The sequence below is a fragment of the Schistocerca americana genome, chromosome 8 (assembly GCF_021461395.2).
Source record: "Schistocerca americana isolate TAMUIC-IGC-003095 chromosome 8, iqSchAmer2.1, whole genome shotgun sequence".
Lineage (NCBI taxonomy): Eukaryota > Metazoa > Arthropoda > Insecta > Orthoptera > Acrididae > Schistocerca > Schistocerca americana.
Genome location: NC_060126.1, coordinates 248,086,960 through 248,100,713, shown reverse-complemented (window position 1 = coordinate 248,100,713; position 13,754 = coordinate 248,086,960). Strand labels below are relative to the sequence as shown.

Below are 13,754 nucleotides of genomic sequence, written 5' to 3'. Positions count from 1 at the left end.
GAGAGAAGCTCTTTGACGCGGACCGCTATTGTACAACCAGACCGGGGCCGACGATCTGGCAGATGGACGACCGATGGCGGGAACAGGAGACGATAATTTGGATGCCCGGGCGACCTTAGAACATGGGCAGCATAAGCGGCCAGCAAACGTTGGCGTCGGAACCGCAGGGGAGGTACACCGGCCTCCACTAGTACGCTGTCCACGGGGCTGGTGCGGAAAGCACCAGTGGCAAGGCGTATCCCGCTGTGGAGAATTGGGTCCAGCACCCGCAACGCAGACGGGGATGCTGAGCCATATGCCAGGCACCCATAATCCAGACGGGACTGGATTAACGCCTGGGAGAGCCGTAACAGGGTAGAGCGGTCGGTTCCCCAGCGGGTGTGGCTCAAACATCGGAGTGCATTGAGATGCCGCCAACACGTCTGTTTGAGCTGCCGGATATGAGGCAGCCAAGTCAACCGGGCATCGAAAACCACCCCCAAAAACCTGTGGGTCTCCACCACAGCAAGGAGTTCGTCGGCAAGATAAAGCCGCGGCTCAGGATGGACTGTTCGGCGCCGGCAGAAATGCATAACGCGGGTCTTGGCTGCCGAAAACTGAAACCCATGCGCTACAGCCCAAGACTGCGCCTTACGGATAGCGCCCTGTAGCTGACGTTCAACAGCTGCAATGCCAGTAGAGCTGTAATAAAGGCAGAAGTCGTCAGCATACAGGGAAGCAGAGACAGAATTACCCACGGCCGCAGCAAGCCCGTTAATGGCTATTAAAAACAGACAGACACTTAAAACAGAGCCCTGTAGCACACCGTTCTCCTGGACGTGGGAGGAACTATACGAGGCCGCGACTTGCACGCGGAAGGTACGACACGACAGAAAATTGCGGATAAAAATCGGCAGAGGACCCCGAAGACCCCACCCATGAAGCGTAGAAAGAATGTGATGACGCCATGTCGTATCGTACGCCTTCCGCATGTCGAAAAAGACAGCGACCAGGTGCTGACGGCGGGCAAAGGCAGTACGGATGGCAGTCTCCAGGCTCACCAGATTGTCGGTGGCGGAGCGGCCTTTACGGAACCCACCCTGAGACGGAGCCAGAAGGCCCCGAGACTTCAGTACCCAATGCAAGCGCCGGCTCACCATCCGTTCGAGAAGCTTGCACATAACGTTGGTGAGGCTAATGGGACGGTAGCTGTCCACCTCCAGAGGGGTCTTTCCAGGTTTCAAAACGGGGATGACAATGCCTTCCCGCCATTGCGACGGAAACTCCCCCTCGACCCAAAGACGGTTGTAAAGATCGAGAAGGCGCCGCTGGCAGTCCACTGAAAGGTGTTTCAGCATCTGACAGTGGATGCCATCTGGCCCAGGAGCGGTATCAGGGCAAGCAGCTAGGGCACTGCGAAATTCCCACTCACTGAATGGAGCAGTGTAAGATTCCGGGTGGTTGGTGCGAAACGAAAGGCTCCCACGTTCCAGCCGCTCTTTAATGGAGCGGAAGGCCTGGGGGTAATTCGCAGAAGCGGAACTCGTAGCAAAATGCTCTGCTAAGCGATTTGCAATGACGTCGGAGTCGGTACATACGGCTCCATTCAGTGAGAGCGCAGGGACGCTGGCAGGGGTCCGATAGCCATAGACGCGTCGAATCTTGGCCCAGACCTGCGAAGGAGTGACATGGAGGCCAATGGTGGACAATACCGCTCCCAGCACTCCTTCTTGCCTTGGCGGACAAGGAGGCGGGCCCGCGCACGCAGCCGTTTGAAGGCGATAAGGTGCGCTAAGGAGGGATGTCGCTTGTGACGCTGGAGCGCCCGCCGGCGATCTTTAATCGCTTCAGCGATCTCAGGCGACCACCAAGGCACAGCCTTCCGCCGAGGGGACCCACAGGAATGGGGAATGGCAGATGAGGTGGCAGTAACGATGCCGGTGGTGACCGATTGAACCACCGCATCAATGTCATCGGTAGAGAGAGGCTCAAAAGCGGCAGTGGAGGAGAACAAGTCCCAGTCAGCCTTATTCAGAGCCCATCTGCTAGGGCGCCCAGAAGAGTGGCGCTGTGGTAGTGACAAAAAGATCGGAAAGTGGTCACTACCACACAGGTCGTCATGCACACTCCATTGGACAGATGGTAAGAGGCTATGGCTACAGATTGAAAGGTCAATGGCGGAGTAGGTGCCATGCGCCACACTGAAGTGTGTGAAGGCACCATCATTTAACAGCGAGAGATCGAGCTGCGACAATAAATGCTCAACGATGGCGCCTCGACCTGTTCCCACTGACCCACCCCACAGAGGGTTATGGGCGTTGAAGTCGCCCAATAGCAAGAAAGGTGGCGGCAATTGGGCGACCAGTGCAGCCAGGACATGCTGCGAGACATCACCATCCGGTGGAATGTAAAGACTGCAGACGGTAACAGCCTGTGGCGTCCACACGCGTACAGCGACAGCCTCTAAAGGCGTCTGGATAGGGACAGACTCGCTGTGCAGAGTGTGAAGAACATATATGCAGACGCCACCAGACACCCTTTCATAAGCTGCTCGGTTCTTATAATAACCCCGATAGCCACGGAGGGCGGGGGTTCGCATTGCTGGAAACCAAGTTTCCTGGAGAGCAATGCAGAAGAAAGGGTGAAGGCTGATAAGTTGGCGGAGCTCAGCTAGATGGTGGAAGAAACCGCTGCAGTTCCACTGGAGGATGGTGTTGTCCATGGCTGGGAAAGGCGTGACGGGACTGGGAAGGCAGATTACGCCGCTGGGTCACCTGCTGCCTCCAAGTGAGCACCTGCGCCAGTGCTTTCCATGGCGCCCGAGGGACTGGCGAGATCGAGGTCCTCAGCGGACGCCAGGATCTCCACCTCGTCCTCAGACGCAGAGTTTGAGGGTGGCGGTGGGACAGGTGCCACCGCAATGTCAGGTTGCTTGGGAGCCTTTTTCTTCAACGGCTTCGCACGCTGTGCCTTGGGAGGGTCTGGCTGGGAGGGCCCCACTGGGTCAGTCTCAGGGACGGACGACGACCGTGAAGCCCTATGACCAGCGACCGGTTGTTGTTTCAAAACTTTTCGTGGGTCCGCTTTGACACTGGGCAAAGCCTGGGAAGGGAGGGCCCCAAGGGACCCCTTCCTGGCTGGAGTGGCCAAAGAAGCCCTACGCTTCTCCGGCTGGGAAGGGGGGACGAATGTCCCCGATGGTTGGGGTGGTGTTGCTCCTGGAGTAGATGGAGCAACAGTGGGCGAAGTGCCCCCCACAACCAAGGGGGCCGGTGCATTGAGACATAGCTGAGAGGCAGCAGTACGTGACGACACGGGAGAGGATCGGACTGCTTGTGCAGCAGCGGCATAGGTGGATGTCATGGGCACGGGATGTAGCCGCTCATATTTCCGCCTTGCCTCGGTGTAGGTCAGGCGGTCCAGGGTCTTATATTCCATTATCTTCCTTTCCTTCTGGAAGATCCGACAGTCCGGTGAGCAGGGGGAATGGTGTTCTCCACAGTTAACACAAATGGGAGGCGGAGCACATGGAGTATCAGGATGCGAAGGACGTCCGCAATCCCGACACGTGATGCTGGAAGTACAGCGAGATGACATGTGCCCGAACTTCCAGCATTTAAAACACCGCATCGGAGGAGGGATATATGGTTTCACATCACAACGGTAAACCATCACCTTAACCTTTTCGGGTAAGACATCACCCTCAAAGGCCAAGATGAAGGCACCGGTGGCTACCTGATTATCCCTCGGACCCCGATGGACGCGCCGGACGAAGTGAACACCTCGTCGTTCGAGGTTGGCGCGTAATTCATCGTCGGACTGCAGAAGAAGATCCCTGTGGAATATAATACCCTGGACCATGTTGAGACTCTTATGCGGCGTGATGCTAATGGAAACATCCCCCAACTTGTCACAATTGAGCAACCTCCGTGACTGGGCAGAGGATGCCGTTTTGATGAGCACAGAACCAGAGCGCATCTTGGACAGGCCCTCCACCTCCCCGAACTTGTCCTCTAAATGCTCCACAAAAAACTGGGGCTTGGTCAACATGAAAGATTCTCCATCAACCCGCGTACACACGAGGTACCGGGGTGAATATTCTCCACTGCCGTCTTTAGCAAGTCGTTCCTCCCATGGAGTAGCTAGGGAGGGAAACGATCTCTGATCCAATTTCTTCACGTTGAGGTTAGACCTCGATCGCTTAGAGACTGCTGGTGGAGGCCCACCAGCGATAGATGATGTACCACGCTTCATTGCGGGTCATCCGCCCTGATGCCACCTCCTCCGACCAAGGGCCCTCCCCACGGGCGCCACCCAGCCACAGCAAAGGCCACCTGGCAGGATGGCCATTGCCGGGAGTCCTGATGCCCCAGGGAGATGGGCATCTACTCCTTGGCATACGTGGGGAGTGAACGGCGCAGGCATCAGTAGAGCGATCCCTGTGTTGTCAGGGGGCTACAACCAAGAGGGTACATGGCGACCCCACCACAACGGACTGGCTACCGTGCTGGATCTTAGGTGCAAAAATGGCCAAGGTCGTCGTCACAGTTAAAAGAAACACTGCAGAGTGCAGCGTGGTAATCGCCCAAGAGATCGAAAACGAGCGGGACACCATTGCAACGATGAGAAAGACGGCTATAGGTCTAATTGCACGAAGGATACAGTGCACCACGTAAGGTGCCCTTCCCCAATTGGCTCGCTCTTCGGAATAATTTAGATAGATGGAGGTCAAACCCGAGAGGGGACCATCACATAAGGCCGAAACGTTGGAGACTCCTTTTAGTCGCCTCTTACGACAGGCAGGAATACCGCGGGCCTATTCTAACCCCCGAACCCGCAGGGGGGTAGCCATGTATGGAAGTGAAACATGGACGATAACTAGTTTGGACAAGAAGAGAATAGAAGCTTTCGAAATGTGGTGCTACAGAAGAATGCTGAAGATAAGGTGGGTAGATCACGTAACTAATGAGGAGGTATTGAATAGGATTGGGGAGAAGAGAAGTTTGTGGCACAACTTGACTAGAAGAAGGGATCGGTTGGTAGGGCATGTTTTGAGGCATCAAGGGATCACAAATTTAGCATTGGAGGGCAGCATGGAGGGTAAAAATCGTAGAGGGAGACCAAGAGATGAATACACTAAACAGATTCAGAACGATGTAGGTTGCAGTAGGTACTGGGAGATGAAGAAGCTTGCACAGGAAAGAGTAGCATGGAGAGCTGCATCAAACCAGTCTCAGGACTGAAGACCTCAACAACAACAACAACAACATTGTCACTAAAATTGTTCCCTATTCTTCTCTGATTATCTTACGAAGTGGGAGGTTATAATTAAAGTGCAGAAGATCTCACAGGCCCAGTGTGGAATGTAATTATCATATGGGAGCTGAACTTGGTAGAAGTTCTAATGTGTTGCGGAAACGATTTAAATTGGGAAAAATGTCAGTACCAGTTTTGGCCAGCAGGTGAAAATCTGCACTATGTCTGCAAGAAATATATATTAAAATTTTTTCTTATGTAATGGATTAATTACACGACGTGGGCAGAAACGGTCAAACAAGTGAAAAAGAAATAAAACGGCTTTGAGCACTATGAGACTTAACTTCTGAGGTCATCAGTCCCCTAGAACTTAGAACTACTTAAACCTAACTAACCTAAGGACATCACAAACATCCACGCCCGAGGCAGGATTCGAACCTGAGACCGTAGCGCCAAACAAGTGAAGTCATAATAGTGATTTTGTTATTAACAGTTGTTGCCGCAATTTGTTCAGTATGGGGGCCAGGCAGCTCGATGGGATACTGTAGACCGCCAGATTTCCACCTGGTGGCCAGAACTGGAACTAATTTTTTCCCAATGTAAATTGGTTGTCCTCTGACTTGTTAGCGTATGTATCAAGTTCCGCTGCCATACGATAATCAGAACGCACACAGGACCTCCCTGAATAGTTGCAATTTCATTACAACCACTCGGTACTTGCCTTACTGCATGCCCGCAACACCACCAGGTTGCATTCGGTCTAACGTTGGAGAGTGGTCATAATGTTTCAGCTGATAATTTTGCGTCTCGTACAATGTCTTTGATGAAATATTTTCATGCATTTAAATGTCCCACTCAATATTGATTGCTAGGTAAGTAAAGAAATAAGGTCCTTTTTCTTACTATTTTTAAATGTATCTTAAACGGCCTTCGTTCGTATCCCTAAGGTAGCGTTACACTGTGGAAAGACAGTTACAAGATAGCCCTTATTTTAAACGTCACTGCGTCTTGTCGACAGATGTACATACTTGGCCAGTAAGTACACGATCTACTCACATTAATGAGACCACCGCCTTTGTTCATCGTCAACGCGAAATAACCACTCACAAAAGGCACGCAGCAGCACTAGCCGTGGAGGGTACACAAAGCGTGTCGGGACACGTGGAAAACAGTGCAGTCGATGTCGTAATGAAGAAACGAAGCGACTTATCTTATGTCCATGGACATGACCATTGGCTTTTGGGCCAAGAGCTGGAGCATTTCCGATACGGAAACAGTTTGTAAACTGTTCGCTTTGCCATGCGTGACGAAATGGCACTATCCAAAACCGCTCAAGGCAACTGGAGTACCACGAGTCAGATGACAGGGGTGATAGACGGCTGTGTGCGAACGAATAGACGTGAGCCAAGGCGCTATCAACAGGGTTCAGCGAACGTTGTTGGGTACGGGCCTCCGTAGCACGCGCCTGATTATGAATCAATGCCAACTGCTGTTCCTCAGGTTGGACGTCCACTGAGTGGCGACAGGTGGCCTTTTCAGATGAACCACGTTTTGTGCTTCATTGGGAAGATGGGCGTTGGCGTATACAGCGTGTAACGTCTGAAAGTTAACACTCTGCAGCAATAGTCGGAAGGATACAGGACAGAGGAGGGAGCGTTATAGTCTGGGGAATGTTTCGTTGCATTCCCTGGATGATTCCGTCTGTGGGGAAGGCACATTATGTCAACATAAGCATGCATCTGTCTTTCGGGGTCAGGTACCCCTCTATGTGCAGTTTGTTTTTTCTCGGTATGATGGCATTTACCAGCTGGATAACGCAACGTGTTAGACAGCTCATAGTGTACGTGCGTGGTTCGAAGAGGCCCAAGATGAGTTAACCTTACTCCACTGGCTTCCATACTTCCCAGAATCTTTGGGACCATCTCGATCGGACTGTTCGTACCAGCTGAGAAACAGAGCAGGCGGACACGGTACCTCAGTCTGAGTAGCTCCACATCCCTGTCGGTATCTTCCAGAGCCCTACTGACACACTTCTTGCACATCTAGCAGTAGTCCGCTTTGGAAAATACGGTCATTCAGGCTTTTGACGGTGGTCACATTAATGTCAGTCGACAGTCCGCTACTCTAGTCGAGTTTCCAGGGTGTCTGACTCACATGCAGAAGTCCTAGTTCGGTTCGCGGTACTGCCCAAATTTTATCATGTCCTGACGAGGAGGGTGTGGTGCACTCAACCTCGTTAGGCCAACTAAGTAGTTCCTATGAACGAGAAGCAGAGAGAGCTTCGTGCAGACCGTATGCCGTTCCATAATACATCTATGTGACATGGCAGGTTGGCATGTCGTGGTTCTTTGGGCCCGGTGGCTAGGTTACGTCTGTTTTTTTCTTCTGCAGAAGAGATGAAAACATGATCGATGCATCAAAATATTTAATTCCTTATAGTTTTCAATTGATGGCACACATTTACCTAATAGCAAAAAGTTTAGTATGATTTCGTAACTGCAGACGTGAGAAACTTTTTGCAGTTCTGTACTAGCTATGCAAGACACAAGTGCTGTGGAGCAGTCTGTTTATCCGGTCATTCCAAATGATGCTCTGTAGCAGCAGACGAGGGGTGTGAATTTCATTTTTGATCAAACGCAGTCAATTCATCAGACATGGTAATATCACAACTGCAGAACAGCAGAACGGAGTCACCGAGATCGCTCAAGCTTCCTGTTATATTTCTTGGAAGATCGCGGTACGTCGTCGACTAGCATAAGAACAGCTAAACCACAACCACTGTGAGACGTGAACATTCACCTCAGCCTGTCGGATGATGACGGGTGGTAAAGAAGGTGCCATGTACGCTTCAGGAATTTGTACGCTGTGAGCGCATACTTGGGTCGACAAACTCAGATCATGTACCAAGGAGACGTTCCAGCCATGAAACTCCGAAGTGCAGCAGTTTTGCGTCAGAACGGCTGTCTAACTTTCTATTAGACGAATGATCATCATATTTTGCTCTGTATCTCAGGTAGAACATGAAATTTTTCTTACATATAAAAACGAGATATTTCCTCTTTCTCTGTCCACAGGCTTCTTAATCCGGCGTAACTGCTAACGCGTTTCAGCTAAATTTCTGCATAAACGTAATAAATACATGTTGGTCACAGATAAACCTTTTCCAAATTTAAAATTTTTGCTAAGCTGGCTGTTATTTATACGACAACGTTACAAGGAACTTCCATCTTTTTCGCGATTTTTCAAATTCGTAATTTAATTTTTTCTGTGTCTTCAATCGTTTAACATCGAATGGAAACAAAATTTCAAGCAGTATTTTCCACACTTCTGAAAATAAATCGATATAATGACTCACCCATTGGAATTTTTGGAGCGATTATCATATTATACATCTCATTTCCAACCGTAAATGTCGTTTTCACTTTCTCAGATTGTTTCATATAAAGGGCGATAAAAGAAATTCCGTTTGAGTACGTTGCCATAGCATAGATGCAACGTCGCACGATTCCGATGCGGATATATAAACACCGACATGTACGCAAGAGGCTAGTGTGCCTACGCCACCTACTTCCCTTGAATACGAAAACGCGAATTATAGCGTCGTTATTACCAAATGCTTCCAAACAGGCCCACGGCGCTGTTATACTTTCCTTGGCTGCAGTAGGAGGAACACCGTTAGATATCCATCGGCTAATGAAATATATCTTTGGGGCAGCGTGTTTGTCGAAAATCACCGTTGTGGAATGGTGCGCCAAGGGGTGCTCTGCTTCATGATAACGCACTTCCCGTTATCGTAAATGTTGTAACGCAGAAGTTTCGCCAAATGAAGTGAGAAACAGTCGAGCACCCACCGTAGACACCTAATAACTCCACATGCGATTATCACGCCTTTGGTTATTTAAAAAATACCTTGAAGAGTCGACGACTGCTCTCACACGAGGATCGGCAGCAGGCAGTTACGGAATTCTTCATGCAGCAGGATACGATATTTTACCAAACGCGTATTTTCAACCTGGGGTGTCGGTGGGATTATTGCCTCAATGCTCACCGCGATTTTGCCCGATTGGCGTACTGTTTTTCTGCACTGTACGGAAACTTTTTGATCGTCCCCTATCCATCTAACTCGCTATAATGAATGTCGTTTTCATTTTCTCTGTTTGTTTAATATTTTATGCGAAGGAAAAAGGTAAAGAACCATGAGAGGGCATGATAGTTCGTTGTAGCATTTAAAGCGCAGTTGAACCTGGAATCTAAGTTCCGTAACATCTTAAACTAAACTAACTGATGTTTTAATGATAAATCTACATGTAACATTCTGACTATACAAGATACATAAATTATTATTGTTTAGCATTCAGGAAAATCGCAGTTGTACCAGTAAATCATTTTTGGTCTCCTCTTTTCTGCCCTATTGCTCATGACATTTTGACTGGCGATAGTGTTTTATAAAGAAACAAGAATTCGTTATGGATCATCCAGTAACAGTGATATCGGAAACCATGAAATTTTATTCGACACCAGACACTGTACTAGTTTTAATTCGTTATGGTGTTGAACACAGTGACCAAGTTATCAGAGGTTAATATGTCATCGATCATCAACTAGTGTTTTTTCTTCCTTACTTCTTTTTTTCATCCTTCCCTAATGTCCAATAGGCAGAGGATCAGAGTTTTGTGGAAAAAAGTCTCTGGACGAAGGAACATCCAGAATAGTTGCCCCAGTTGATCGACGATCTTTGGCCCAGGCTACTCCCATGTCCTGCTTGAAATCTTGTAAGGTTCTACACAGCACATACAACTGATTTTCCCATAACCTTTACGGCAAATTCCGCGAACTTGTTTGAGAGAAAACACGTGTTAAACCATTCAACACGAAGTATAGCAGTAGAGCTCTATTACAGGATCCCATTGTGCTAGATCAAACAGAGTAAGTAACACGATAAAAGTCGACGCCGTTTACTTTACACGAATGAAAGACTAATATTTTACGTTTAACAATACTATGAAAAGAATAGTTGCTACTCACCACACAGCGCAGATGCTGAGTCGCGGTAAAGCACAACAAACACAAACACAAACACACACACACACACACACACATACACACACCACCACCACCACCACCACCACCACCACCACCACCACAGTCTCTGGCAGCTGGAGCCGGATAATGAACTTATGTCAAATATTCGCTTCATTATACCTAACACTCAAAGATTCAAATGGCTCTGAGCACTATGGGACTTAACATCTGTGGTCATCGGTGCCCTAGAACTTAGAAGTACTTAAACCTAACTATCCTAAGGACATCACACACATCCATGCTCGAGGCAGGATTCGAACCTGCGACCGTAGCAGTCGCGCGGTTCCGGTCTGCGCGCCTAGAACCGCTAGACCACCGCGGCCGGCACACTCAAAGAGAAACGCTTGTGAGTACCCTCAGCGCTCTTGGACTCGCAGCATTACTCTGTGAAATGCCCATGTTAACAGCATGCTGGAATGCAGGGGACACTTTTGCGAAAGATGTGAGAACACTGAATTGATCTGTTAGAAAGACAGTCTTTGTAAGATTAAGGCATTGCTGCAAGCCACCATTGCTGAAATTTTGATCTCAAGCATGTCAGTCCTTAATAGTAAAGAATCATTACTAGAATTTGTTCGAATTTATGTAGGGAAGTGTTGTCTGAAACACACAAGCCGATTAATACGCAAAAGGTATGCGTTGGTGGTCATTTCTATCGAAACTTTGATTACTTATTACGAAGTACTACAGAGTCCTATAGATCGTCTGGATTAATGAAATCTGGTTTTGTAGCACGAATCTCCAGACTCTGCCGGTTTTATTAGGAAGAGGACTATTATCCTTTTCTGAATGGATTCTTGATATCTATTTGAAGACCCATCATAAATTTTTCGTTAATTAGGCTGTAACAGCACGTAGATGGATTCCACTTAATCTATAGAGAGAAAGAGTGGTTTCTTTATATGAGGATTAAGCTTTCATGGAGAAGTTGCAGCTTCATCATTGACCAGCCATCTACATTCTCCAGTAAGATATATAACCACCGTGTTATTCAAAGTATAGTAGCCGTTCACTATACTACTCTCAAGAAGAAAATGATATTATGGTAATATGAGCACTCAGACTTTTCCAAGATATTTTATGCTTCTGAATATGGCCGAATCTTCGTGCAAATTACTTTGAGTAAGATACTGTAAGTATATTGGTGCAGTCAAACAATGTTTGCTGCAGAGAAAACAGTTTTCAAAATAAAAATAAAATTGACCCAAGTTTAGCGAAGGAATTGCTTAAGTTGTACATTGGCAACACAATTTTGTATGGAAGTGTAACATGGACCCTGTGAATATTGGAGAAGAAATGGATGTTAAAAGTTAGAAGGAATGGCGAGGAAAACAAGTCAACAGAACAACTTTGCAATAAGAGACAGAATGTCGAGTTCTAATAAAATATGTATGAATACTAAACTTTTCACTAGAAAGAGGAATATAGGAGAAAAACAGTAGTTTCCAACAAAAATTTCAGCATAAGAAGTATAAGTTGAGGATTTTGGGTGGAGCAGTTACGTTTTGATAAAAGTAATGATACTGCATAAAGTAGCAACAGATGGAGGGTGGTCACAAACTGTCAATAAAATGAGAACAAAACATAGTCTCGTGTGGTAGAATAATTTGTGTATACCAGAGCATTTAATGTGTTTCATTCTCATCCTTGTATGAAAAAAAAAAGAAAGAAAGTATGTGTCATAGTTATATGAAGTGACATCATACTGAAATGGAGCAACATTATTTTTCTGACGAAATATAAATGCAGACTGTTTCATATATTCTGTGACATACATGTAAATCTATAATGAGGAAATACTTACCTTTCAAAGTTAAGTTTTCACAGTCCCAGATTGAGCATCGACATATTTAAAAATTTCGGCAAGTCAGTGATGTGACTGTTGCCGACGTTTCATTACATTAAAGTGTAAGCTTGGCTGAAACACTTCGCTAAATACGTATCGTTCGTCACAAATACTAGGAGATAAATGTTAATAACAATTTCCAGAATCTCACTTCACTGACATCCCGAAATTTGAATTAAGTTTAGTAGGGTAATATAATAATAAATTTTGAATAGTCACCTGAAGATGAGCTGACGCACGAAACGGTATGGGACGCGTTTCACCTAGTAACAAAATTCCACGTAGGATATATTTAGGTTTGTATTTGGCCTAATAACAACAGAATGAAATCTAAATTTTCATTGTGCAGTCGCGGATTTTCCCTCGTAAACACCTTAGGAGTCTAACTGTTTACCTTTAATTAATGTTTGCCTTCTGCTTTCGAGACTGAATTCATTTCGTACAATTCACCGTTTAGCGTACCCAATAAGCATGTGTAATCACACTCTCCCTCTTCTACTGCCGCGGAAACCGGAGTCGGAAAATTTGGCAGCTGCCCGCCAGTGCAAGCGCCGCCTAGTGCAGCAGTCGGATGCGGCCCGCCGTGCGGGAGCAAAGAAGGTAAGCGTGCAGATGCGCCAGCCGCAGCTGCCTGTTGCTGGCAGCGACCTCGGCACAACTGCGGACGGACACACCGCCTGCCGGCAGCCTGTTGCGCTACCCCGCCGCGCAGCTCGCCGGCCCCCACCCCTCGCCATTCACAACTACGTCACAGCAAACAGCCGGCTCGGCTGCTACACCGAACAGTCGATAATGCCCCCACCCCGCCGTGCCTAAACTCTGTGTGCTCACTCCAGCGCACTGGGACGAGAACAGCCAGAAGTGCTTTCTACTCATTGCACTCTGCCTGCCCGCTGCCATCTGCAGCTTGCTAGCTTCAGAACCGAATCGCTTAAAAAGTTCCCATTTCCAGCGTGAACACAGAAGTACCGAATTAACATGCGTTTCAATCCATATGGAGAACTGATTCCTGGGTGAAAAGCAGGCCTTTGGAATACCGACACTTTGACAGATTCGTCATTTTGCTTTGGAATCTGTCACTTTCAGGGAAAAATCCATGACGCCATGTGTGACCGGGGAATCTTAGACGCATTTCTGTATCACAAAAGTCGAAAAACTCCTTCATAACTCGTACATAACAATTTTCTAACCTGGGTGGTAGTAGTAGGGTGCTGTGTTCAGCACTACTTTTGATAAATTAAATATGCAAAATAATTAATTGATCAATTAATAACCTCCACATCTGATGACTTCAAAGGCTTTCCCCAGACGTCATGTGCCCCTTCCACCTCCCCACAATGCGACGCGACTTGGACTAACTCCAGCTCCACCCCTGCCATACACTCCTCAGCTTAAGGAATCCGAAACGAACATATTGTTAAGTCAATACGCCCCGAATTTCTCATGTGGAATGTAGATTCCTCCCTTTTATATGAGTTAGTTTCGATGACAGAAGAATTCAGATGACACGCACCATTACTTGTGAAAATCCTGTACAACACTATGACATAGGCTATATTTCCTCTAAAGATTCTCCCATCAGGTAGAGAAA

General features: G+C 47.5%; 1 protein-coding gene across 1 annotated transcript in view; it reads right to left on the bottom strand.

Annotated features, from left to right (window-relative positions):
- The window catches only part of LOC124545109 (rabphilin-3A), a 1,015,241-nt gene extending 1,002,443 nt beyond the window's left edge, over positions 1-12,798 (bottom strand). Inside the window, exon 1 of the mRNA XM_047123925.1 lies at positions 12,383-12,798. The gene's annotated coding sequence lies outside the window, so the exon portion shown is untranslated. The remainder of the gene's footprint in view (positions 1-12,382) is intronic.
- Positions 12,799-13,754: the final 956 nt, after the last annotated feature.